General features: G+C 35.3%; 1 long non-coding RNA gene across 1 annotated transcript; it reads left to right on the top strand.

The window, feature by feature from the left end:
• Positions 1 to 1,179, top strand: LOC134255457 (uncharacterized). Its single transcript, XR_009989552.1, has 2 exons — positions 1 to 587; positions 716 to 1,179. It is a non-coding gene; the product is annotated as an uncharacterized LOC134255457 (long non-coding RNA).
• The last annotated feature ends 10,954 nt before the right edge of the window (positions 1,180 to 12,133 follow it).

Genomic DNA, 12,133 nt, shown 5'->3' with positions numbered 1-12,133 from the left:
AGCCGAAAACTGTCCATTATGTCAGATATTAGACGACCCGAGGCGCGTTAGCGCCGAGGAGAGTCTAATATCTGACATAATGGTCAGTTTGAGGCTTATAACTTACTTAAAACATTTCACCATTGTCGAACACTTCCATTGTTAACTTATTGGACAGTCACAGGTAAGGTCTCGTTCTGCTTGGATGACTACCTGGCACTGTTCATCTAGTTAGGCCAAAGAAAACCAGTTTTGGTTTTTCTTCTCTCTTTATCAATAGTAGGAATCATCGAAAGGTGTTTTATATCGATGAATATGAAAATTAACCTTGTTTAGTCTTATTTATCCGCATTGCGACATTTTTTATATATACTACGCATGCGTAAAAGTCTGTTCTACTAAATTCTTTACAATTTATTCATTTTACAACGCAATGACCACGGATGAAGACGTACATTTTAATTTGGAAAAAAAGACCTTCAGAATCGGGTGTTTTGACGATGCCATTTATTGATTACACCAAGATGCCTAAGTTCAGGTTTTCACTGTGAAATCCGGATATATATTCTTATGTTTCAGAATTTGCAAGAAACAGTTCCCGTTAAAAGGTAATTTTTGTAAAGCAATAGGATTTGAAGGATTTTACTCAAACAACTGTTTATCAAAGCATTTTCTATGAAATTGGGAGATTATTCCTGATGTATTTTTTAAAAATGCAATTCTCTTTTGTAAGCAGGCTTCGAACTCGGAAGGATTTTACACCAGCCACTCCTTAAAACGACAGATACTCGATTAAACGACGCAGGACTAGTTGGACAAATGGTCATAAATCACCGGACGAAATTACAGATTCCGTTGGAATTTCGTGAGCTAAATTTTGTGCTAAATGCGGAAAAATGGATATTTCAATAAACAAAAAGCCCAAGGTTGTGTGCACATGCTTCTCATTCATCTTTTGTGTCCATTGGATTCTATATATGTTCCGTGGATCAATCATTGTGAAATGAATCTATTATATAGCAATGAACGGTGAATTTAGGAAATTTATAATCGGAGCCACGGATGCGTTTACAATAATGAATCTGAGACATTCAATTCACTGGATTATTTGTGCCATTTTCAATAGGATTTTTTGTGAAATATTAACATTTAACGCTACTAATTTCCTACATTGTTCATATTAAATTGTTTGATTTGTCATTGCCTTTTACGTGGTGCTTACTTATTTGCCTCGCCCTTTGTTCTCATTTTAACGTTACCTGTACCTGTCCAATAAGTTGAATCTTATTGGACACCTACAGGTAACTTATTGGACGGGGTGCAGGACAATAACAAATTTATTGAACCAGGTTTAACAAAAGATGACGTCACAAAAATGTTTTAAGTAAGAGATAATTGACAAACTTTTAATGATGGCTATTATTTGCCATTTTAAGTTTTAAAAGTTACATTGATTTAAATTATCAGTTTTTGGACATACCTGGTCAACAGCTGTAACTGGCAGAAAGTCAGTCCAGTAGCAGATTGGCAATGGTAGATGGGCATTTGCCCTAGGCCACTGTCTAGTTACAGTTTGTTGGCTGTCATTAATAAATACAGTGATGTCTTGTGGAAAACTACAATAAAATATTGATTTGTGTTTACATGCAACCAACGACTTCTTTAAAGAACTCTAAGACTTACAAAGTGCCCCCTTTGTCAAGGTCATAAAGTCAAGGTTATACATTGATTAAAGCATTAACTTTATGTGTATGAAAGGTCTCTGTTAAAACAAACTGAACAAAGTTGTCCCTTTGTCAAGGTCATGTAGTCAAGGTCATATATTAAAGTTTAAGGTAAGGTCATCTTAACAAATAAATTGTACAGTTATCCCTTTGTCAAGGTCATGAAGTCAAGGTCATATATGACATCATGAATTTTAAGTGTATGGGCATGGTGGAAAGGATCTTTAAAAAAAAAAATTGCCCTCTTTTCTAAAGTAACTGTTTTAGCTCACCTGAGCCGAAGGCTCAAGTGAGCTTTTCTGATCACATTTTGTCCGTCGTCCGTCCGTCTGTCCGTCCGTCCGTCCATCTGTCTGTCCGTCTGTAAACTTTTCACATTTTCGACTTCTTCTCAAGAACCACTGGGCCAATTTTGATCAAACTTGGTACAAAGCATCCGTAGGTAAAGGGGAATTAAAATTGTTAAAATGAAGGGACATATCCCCTCGCAAGGGGAGATAATCAAGAAAAGACAAAAATAGGGTTGGGTCATTAAAAAATCTTCTTCTCAAGAACCACTGGGCCAGTAAAGCTGAAACTTATGTGGAAGCATCCTGGGGTAGAGTAAATTCTAAATTGTTCAAATCATGACCCCCGGGGGAAGGGCGGGACCACAATGGGGAATCAAAGTTTTATATAGAAATATATAGGAAAAATCTTTGAAAATCTTCTTCTCAAGAACCAGTGGACCAGAAAAGCTGAAACTTATGTGGAAGCATCCTGGTATAATGTAGATTCTACATTGTTCAAATAATGACCCCCGGGGGAAGGGCGGGGCCACAATGGGGAATCAAAGTTTTATATAGAAATATATAGGAAAAATCTTTGAAAATCTTCTTCTCAAGAACCAGTGGGCCAGAAAAGCTGAAACTTATGTGGAAGCATCCTGGTATAATGTAGATTCTAAATTGTTCACATCATGACCCCAGTGGGAAGGGCGGGGCCACAATGGGGATTCAAAGTTTTATATAGAAATATATAGGAAAAATCTTTGAAAATCTTTTTCTCAAGAACCACTGGGCCAGAAAAGCTGAAACTTATGTGGAAGCATCCTGGTATAATGTAAATTCTACATTGTTCAAATAATGACCCCCGGGGGAAGGGCGGGGCCACAATGGGGAATCAAAGTTTTATATAGAAATATATAGGAAAAATCTTTGAAAATCTTCTTCTCAAGAACCAGTGGGCCAGAAAAGCTGAAACTTATGTGGAAGCATCCTGGTATAATGTAGATTCTAAATTGTTCACATCATGACCCCAGTGGGAAGGGCGGGGCCACAATGGGGATTCAAAGTTTTATATAGAAATATATAGGAAAAATCTTTGAAAATCTTTTTCTCAAGAACCACTGGGCCAGGAAAGATGAAACTCATGTGGAATCATCCTGGTATAATGTAAATTCTACATTGTTCAAATAATGACCCCCGGGGGAAGGGCGGGGCCACAATGGGGAATCAAAGTTTTATATAGAAATATATAGGAAAAATCTTTGAAAATCTTCTTCTCAAGAACCACTGGGCCAGAAAAGCTGAAACTTATGTGGAAGCATCCTGGTATAATGTAGATTCTAAATTGTTCACATCATGACCCCAGTGGGAAGGGCGGGGCCACAATGGGGAATCATAGTTTTATATAGAAATATATAGGAAAAATCTTTGAAAATCTTTTTCTCAAGAACCATCGGGCCAGAAAAAGTGAAGCTTATGTGGAAGCATTCTGGGGTAGTGTAAATTCTAAATTATAGGAATCATGACCCCCGGGAAGGGCGGGGCCATTATAGGGAATCAAAGTTTTACATAGAAATATATAGGAAAAATCTTTGAAAATCTTCTTCTCAGGAACCACTGGGCCAAAAAAGCTGAAACATATGTGCCCATGGAAGGATCATGGGGTAGTGTAGATTTCAAAATGTCTAAATTATGATCAGTGGGGTAGGGTGGGGATGCATTATGTATAACAAGGGGGAAATCTGGTAAAGAACAGAATGGTCAAAGCTTCTCAGGTGAGCGATGTGGCCCATGGGCCTCTTGTTTTTTAAAATTCTGTTTTTTTTACCCAATATTTTAACTTCATATTTGGAAGTGTTTTTAGAACAAATTTTCCAAATAATTTATATACTTAACTTAAGTTACCTACCCATTTTCTTAATGCTAAGTTTGAGGAGGGCAAACATTTTTTTAAGAGGACCTAAAACAAGCATCTTTCCAGTATATTGATTTGATTAAGACTTTGAACATTTGCCACCTTTCACCTTTGACAGTTAGCATTGCTGCTTTATATAAAAGCAATAACAAACTGTACATTTTTTTTTTTGCTTGCTTATGAATAAATGCTTTGACGAGATTTTTCATTCCTCTCAGATAAGTAATTAGACCTCAGTAGGGTATATCACTATGTTTTATGTTTTTATGTGCACTTGTTTTCTAATGTGTGCATGTTTTTGTAGCATACTAATCTTTTCATTTCCTTCAAAGAAGTTTACTTTGTTTATATGTACAAGAAATGTACATGGAAGAATTTATGCTTCAGAATCTGTTTGTAATATAAACTACTTTATTTTGTGTTTTGAAACTGAAAGGACAGTTTTCAATAACAACACAATAATAGATATATTGCACATTGCTTTTGTACATATTAGTGAACTGTGACTACTAACGTTTTGGGTCAATGCTAAACTAAAGACAACAGTGTCTGCACCTGACCTAATCTGTGATGACACTTTAAAATACTAATTACAGGATAACTGCATGATTACACATCATTTTGTGATATTATATGTGCGAAATTTCTTAAAGTAGCATGCATGGCTAATATATAATTTCTAAGAATCTTCCATTTGGATTGACATTCCTTCACATATTTACATAATTTGAATCAATAGTACATATGCTATAAATTTATAATATTGCAAGTTTTGCAACACTTACAAAGTTGTTCAAGTAGTCAGGGCTTGTTTTTTCTCTCAGCGTAATGCACTACTGAGAGTATATCTGAATGAGTATGGAATGATTCTATGTTTATTATGTGTATAACCAAACCTCTTTTGTATAAGCTAGCTTCTATTTAAATACAATGGCCTACAACATTATTCATATTTATGTAAATAATAATCATGAATGTTTTCTAATCCTTTGCTTTCTTTAGCATAAATATTACCTTTTAAGGCATTCTTTCTTTATGTATAGGCCTTTGTATTTACGGCTCTTGGCTCTCTGATACTGGTATGACTTGCTCTCAATGTTAACTTGCTGAAAGTGTGAAATATGAACATAGTTTACGAGGGTCGTTCAATAAGTAATGCAATACTCAGTATATCATAATAAATGTTGAGGCATTTGATTTTATTTGTTCATATTTGAAAAGTTCTATTTAAAATCTACTAAACACAGAAAACCCCATGAATTTTCATAGTGTCACCGCAAAGAAATTCATTTTTAAAGTAAGCATGGTCACTACACTGAGCTAAAAACTGTTTATAAATGATCTCCGCCAAGAAGATGAAAATCAGTGCGTATTTGAAAACTGCGCTTTTTACATAAATCGCCGCAAACCTCATATTTAAGATAGAATTTTTAGAAGTGGAAAAAAAAAATCTTTAAGGCTGTATACTTTTCAGATGGAATCAATAATTCGGAAGAAAAGAACAAGGGTTCAAATATAAGTCAATATTGTCGATTGAAATTTGTGGAGACATCACAAAATACCGTCTTGTGTGCCAAATGTAATTTGAAAATGCTATATTTACACGGAAAGACATTGTTATAATACTTAACATTAAATCGTCACAGCATTTTGTAGAATTAGGACAAAGGAACAACATATAACAATATTTCAATCATATAGGTGCCCTATTTTCTCACAAATGTCCAAGAAAGAACATTCGTTAAATGTGCACACGGTTTACTTCAAAACACATTTTTAAACAAAATTGAAGAATTGATAAACTTGCTTAATGTATGACGAAACATTGATGCTCTTATTATAGTCGTAATATATGATTAATGATAAAAAATGAGGAATCAAAAAAAAGTGTGTCATTTAATTAGGATAAAGAGAAGTAATGGCTGCAAACATGTTTTATTAATTTCATGTATTTAAAGAGTTCCAATAAAACGTGAACATGCATCCAAATGAAGGACTAGCAATAGTAAGTTTTATCTTCAAATCGCATAAAGGAAAGTTGAACAGATTTTTTGCAAAGGAAGTCCAAAATTCGGTGACCATGGTATTTTTCCTGTGCTTAACAACACAGCTGGATGTACTCTTAGAGAAAAAAATAAAATTTTGAAGAAAAGAAAGTATACACGACTTTTCAATGACCCATATTAGTTTAATCGCAGCCACTGTGAGATCTTTTTGTCCCCAAAACACATGAAATCAATCAAAGAAATATTTTACAATGTTAGATATGTCATGGGAAATGATATTCCTCAGTGTCTTTGGGGCACCCCTACAGATGAGTATTCTGAGGATTTCTGTTCATGGATTCAAAGACTTGAGACACATGTAACTGGTAACAGGGAATGCCTTTAGGGATTGAAACTATTAAGAATATGTATTACGTACTTTTCTTACTTTTAGATGACATGTTGCATTATGTATTGAACGACCCTCGTACATTAAATAAACAAGTAAAAATGTACTTGTTTACAAAGAAATCGGATTATTTATATGTTTTTATTAAAATCAATTACAAAAAATAGAATATATCAATTTTTTGTACACTTTGTGTTTCACATGATGCTCATTCCCTATTGGGCTTGAAAAGTGCACCTCGCTGGGTCATATCACCATTTTCGAAGTGCTCAATATATTCGATTTTGGGGGTATGAGCCTAGATTTAACATTTCTCCGATTTCAAAACAACTAAACTCTAGCTCAGAAAAAGCTCAATGTTCTGAGATGCCGTATTTATTAAATACAGCCCAAAACATGGACCATACCCATGGTTCACAATGAGCATTTACCGACCACGTGCTTTTGGCGTCCTCGAATAAAAAGACAAAAATTGCAAAAAGTAATCCATTTAAGTACTATTCAAGCTGAAATATATAAATTTCATTACCAGTCTAGACGAACTCCAAAAACGGCGTGAACTCCAAAAAAGAAGTCTTTGGCTCCGTCATGCATTGCGGCAAAATGGCTTCCGATGTAAACAAACGATGGATTGTCGTTCGCTTTCTCCACAAATACGACCGAAAAATGGCTGTATTTAGTAAACTGTGACTGGATTTTAATTTTTGTTGAATAAATAATTGCACTTATTAAATAATTTAGTGGCTATTGACTTATTTATCGCCCTGTATTCTTGCATAATAGTGATTTGGGATATACGACATCGGATTCAATAAAGTCGGTAAGAGTTAATTTCCTTACTTAAGTTATTGTTCCCTTGATTTAAATTTAATGCCATTCCTACTATAAAGATGCTTAAATTTTACTTTTAAGACACTTAGATCGTATTTATTTTATGAAAACCCCCACAATTTTCGCAGAGATATTAACAGGTTCTCTTTGAGAAGACTTTTTCACCGTAATTTTAAAAGAATGATTTTTAAAGTTCTTAAACTGATAGATTTTAAATCTAAAAATGTCTTCAGGATTATATCTGTTCATATGTGATAACATTAGGTAAATAGCGATGGTGATAATTCGGATGTCATACAGGATTATATGACGAAATAATATTACAAACATTCGTTCAATGTTTAACAGTTACAACATATATGTTATAAATTGTTCAATTTTACATATTTTCCCCTTTTATCATATATTTAATACGTAATATCGCGATTACCTCGCAGTTATCTAACTTACTACCGCTCTTTTGCGAGGGAGTCGAGAAAGCTCAAATCTCACGAGATTACTGGGGCTTATGGCATTGTTTACAGTAGTGACAATCGAATGATTTGAACAGTTTTATGCCGAAAGTACAATATATTGCCAAGAATTAATTTCCAAATAGTAGATTGTCAAATAAGGAAAGTTTAGATTATTTTATCAGCTTTAAAATGCGACGATTTTCAATGAAATTTTAATTTACAAAAGCCCGCTTAGTTAAAAATATCGTTAAAAAAATGTAACATTTTAGGATTAGCTCCTCTCAAAAATTAATGAGGCTGATTCAGCGATTGTTGAGCAATGTATTCCACCAGGATTTTTTTTACTAATCTGTCCTTATAAAGTCTACAATGATCGATCTTGCATTGTATTCCATGGCACTTTGTCCCCAGTCAACAGACGTTTACTACCTCCATCGCAAAAGAGTTCCGCTAAGATAAGTAATCGCGATATCAAGTATTCCCAAATGCTTATTTTTCTTTATAATTGATCTAACTTGAAACATGAACTATTTTCAAAAAAGCAACCGAACGGAGGAAATGTGGAAACTGAATGGATTATCATGTAATTGTCACCTGTTCGACTCTTATTTATGATTAAAACCATCAATTCGGTACTTTTTTAATTATTGGTAAGATGTATTTACAATGCAGTTGCTCATTGCTGCTCTAAACATGCTGAAATTCATTCGTACACGAGAGACATGAAAGACAGAGGAAATTTGAACAACTGAAAATTCGTCAGCGTCCCTTACTTACAAAAAAAACTTATAAAATCAGTAAAAGTAGCTCTAAAATGACTAACGTAGTCACTGCAAACAAATTATCAACCACAGAGATGTTTTCATAAGGCTAAGACTGTGTAATTTGTATTTTGTATCCTACTTGTACGAGATCTGGCTGAACCTCGAAGTTGGTCAACTTTGACTTGAAATTAAAAACTATTTGCACATGAAATCAAAATTCTAACAAATACGTTCTACAAAAACATTTATTATTAATCATTTCTGAGAACTTATATTATTGCAAGGTAATCCAATTTTTTGCAAAAGCACTTTTTATAAGAGCCCACTTTTTTCACCGTTTTTTGATACAACTGCGCATGCGTGGACTCGTTTTTTGGAGACTTTTGTGGACTGAAATTCTCACTTCCGTTAACGCCGTTTTTGGAGTTCGTCTAGACTGATTACCTGAGAGTCTTTTGTGCATAGTTATTTCCAGTTGTTACATCGAAGATAAACAACACGCGGCGGTTTATTTTGCTGATCCGTTCTCCCTTCGCCTCGCGTCGGCCATTGTGTTTGTGACGTCAGCCCCCAATGTTTGCCCCCAGTCCAAGATGGCGGCCAATAACCTTGAAAGGGTCTATTAGAAGGGTACAAAATAGATTTCTTAAAAACACCCAGTCAAACATCTGTCCCAAAAATAAATTATTCAGAGAAAGAATTTCAAATTCTAGATGCAGAAATTCAAGAGATGTTACAGAAAAGAGCGGTGGAGATTGTAGACCCCAAGAACATAGTTCAAGATCAGTTCATAAGCACTTTGTTTGTACGCCCCAAAAGAGATGGGGGGTCACGTCCCATTTTCAATCTAAAACGACTAAACGAATTTGTGACTTACGAACATTTCAAAATAGAAGGTTTCCAGGTAGTGAAAAACATGATGATAAAAAACGACTTCATGTGCAAAATAGATCTGAAGGATGCATACTTTTGCATTCCAATTCACCAAGCTCACGGAAATTACCTGAGATTCAGTTGGGGGGACAACTCCTTCAGTACATGAGTCTTCCTTTCGGATTGGCAGCCGGTCCCCGTCTGTTCACAAAAGTTATGAAACCTATCATAGCATTTCTGCGCAGAATGGGGATTCGACTGGTAATCTACCTGGACGACATTCTACTGCTGAATCAAACCAAAGAAGGGTTGATGAAGGACAGAGATTCCCTTATTTGGTTACTGTGAAATACTAATTTTCGTGGGGGTTTAATTTTCGTTGTTTTCGTGGCATGAAGAGACCCACGAATTTATGTCCACCACGAAATGTAAATTTTCATATGCACAACTTCAAAAAAGTTCTTCGTCCACGAAATCAAATCCTCACGAATAAACATTTTTTCCTCAAACCACGAAAATTTGACCCCACGAAAATATGTGATTTTACAGTATTACACAACCTGGAGTGGTTGATAAACTGGAAGAAATCAGTGCTAGAACCCAAACAAATGATAGAGTTTTTGGGTCTAAAAGTGGATTCAGTAGAAATGAGTGTTTATTTACCTCAGAACAAAATTCAGAACATAAAAATGAAATGCCAAAACGCATTAGGATCCAACCACATTACAATCCAAGAATTGGCAAGTTTAGTAGGATCTTTGAATGCAACAGTAGAGGCAGTAATTCCAGCCTCACTTTATGTCAGAGAATTACAAATGTAGAAAACGAAATGTCTTGTCAAGGAAAACAGTTACAAGAACAAAATCACACTATCTCAGGAATGCAAAACAGAAATTTCTTGGTGGATCCAACAGTTAGAGGTTTGGAATGGGAAACAAATAATAACCAAAGAACCAGATCTTGTGATAGAGACAGATGCATCCACAATGGAATGGGGGTTCAATTGCCCATTTTCACATGAAAAAATGGGGGGTCCATGGAGCCCGGTAGAGAAAAAACTCCACATAAATGCCTTAGAACTAAAAGCTGCAAATATTGCTGTAAGATCAATGACAAAGAACAAGGTAAATGTACACATTCATCTGAGGATGGACAGTGTAACTGCTGTTACTTATGTGAACAAGATGGGGGGGACAAAATCGCCCATTTTAACAAACATAGCAAAAGATCTATGGGAGTATTGCCTAGAAAAGAAAATAACTCTAACAGCGGAACACCTTCCTGGAGTTCTCAATCAGAAAGCAGATTGGGAAAGCAGGAATGTGTCGCCAATGAGCACAAACAGCTGGAGACTGAACCCAAAGATATTTACACAGATAATTTTACAATGGGGTCCTCTAGAAATGCATTTGTTTGCGGACAGCCTAACTACACAGTTTGAGAAATACATGAGCTGGAAACCAGACCCATTTGCTATGGGAACAGATGCATTCCTAGCAAAATGGGGAGAGATTAAAGGTTATGCATTTCCACCATTTTGTCTGATACAGAGATGCATAGCCAAAGTCCAGAAAGAGAAGGGAGAGTTGGTCATTGTGACACCATCATGGCAGACACAACCTTATTACCCAATGTTATTGAACATGTCAATTGTAAACCCAATTCTTCTACCACCACAGAGAGACCTTCTTCTGTCACCAGGGGGGAACCACACCCTTTGATAGTCAAAGGGACACTGACATTAGTGGCCTGGAAAATTTCAGGCGATATAAAGAGGTGCAAGGTTTATCAACAAACACTTCCGAATTACTCGCAGCATCTTGGAGAAAGGGAACTCAATCAGCTTACAACAGCTGCTGGAAACACTGGGCTAGCTGGTGTAACAGCAGACAAATTAATCCCTTTCTTTCCTCTTTGGAACATATAGCTAATTTCTTGTCAGAATTGTTCCAAAAAGGTTATGAGTACAGGTCTGTAAACAGTTATAGATGAGCAATTTCAGCTTTCCACCCAGAAATCAATGGTATTAAAGTAGACCAAAGCAACCTCATCAAGCAGGTTATGTCGGGGGTGTTTAATTGCAGACCGCCTATGCCCAGATACACTCAAACATGGGATGTTGATATTGTATTAAAATATCTAATTTCATTAGGGCCTTGTGAAAATTTAAGCTTAAAATTGTTAACATTGAAAGTTGTCAGTCTCATGGCTTTGTCAACAGCTAGCAGGTCATCAGAATTGTACCATTTAGATTTGAATCATATGCAAATTTACCCAAAGGAAATAGAGTTTAAAGTTGTGCAGCTGACTAAAACAAGAAGGGTAGGTCAAGAGCCTATGAAGTTGGTATTCAGTCAGTTTGAAAGTGAACTACTTGATGTCAGAAAACATATTTTGCAATATTTAGAGAGCACAGAACCTATTAGAAAAGGAGAAAGTAAATTTTTTCTTAGTTTTTTGAAACCACACAAGTCTGTTAAGTCTTGCACAATTGCTAGATGGCTCAAAACAGTGTTAGAAGATTCAGGGATTAATACAGATATTTTTAAAGCTCATTCTACTAGAGGAGCTAGTACATCTAAAGCAAACAAGATTGGGTTATCTGTCAAACAAATCATGGAGAAAGCAAACTGGAAATCAGCAAGTACTTTCTACACTTTCTACAATAAACCTGTCCAAAATGATTCAGGATTCTCAGATTCTAAGTTAAGATTGAAGTAAATAATATCAAACCAAAACTAAAACATTTGGCTTTAAACATACATCATTATACCTTACTTCAGTTTTATGAAATAAAATTAAAAATTTTATAAGTGCGCTTTAGCGCATGCAATGAAATTAAAAATTTATGAATAAAACTGAAGTAAGGTATAAGCCCCCCACCCTCCACACCCTAGGGGCTTATACACTTACCTGAATGTTTTAGTCTTGT

Source organism: Saccostrea cucullata, unplaced genomic scaffold, assembly GCF_032062105.1.
Source record: "Saccostrea cucullata isolate Sc308-1 unplaced genomic scaffold, CSIRO_AGI_Scuc_v1 ctg3497, whole genome shotgun sequence".
NCBI classification, from domain to species: domain Eukaryota; kingdom Metazoa; phylum Mollusca; class Bivalvia; order Ostreida; family Ostreidae; genus Saccostrea; species Saccostrea cuccullata.
The sequence above is the reverse complement of the archived record's forward strand: the minus strand, read 5'-3'. Positions and strand labels throughout refer to the sequence as shown.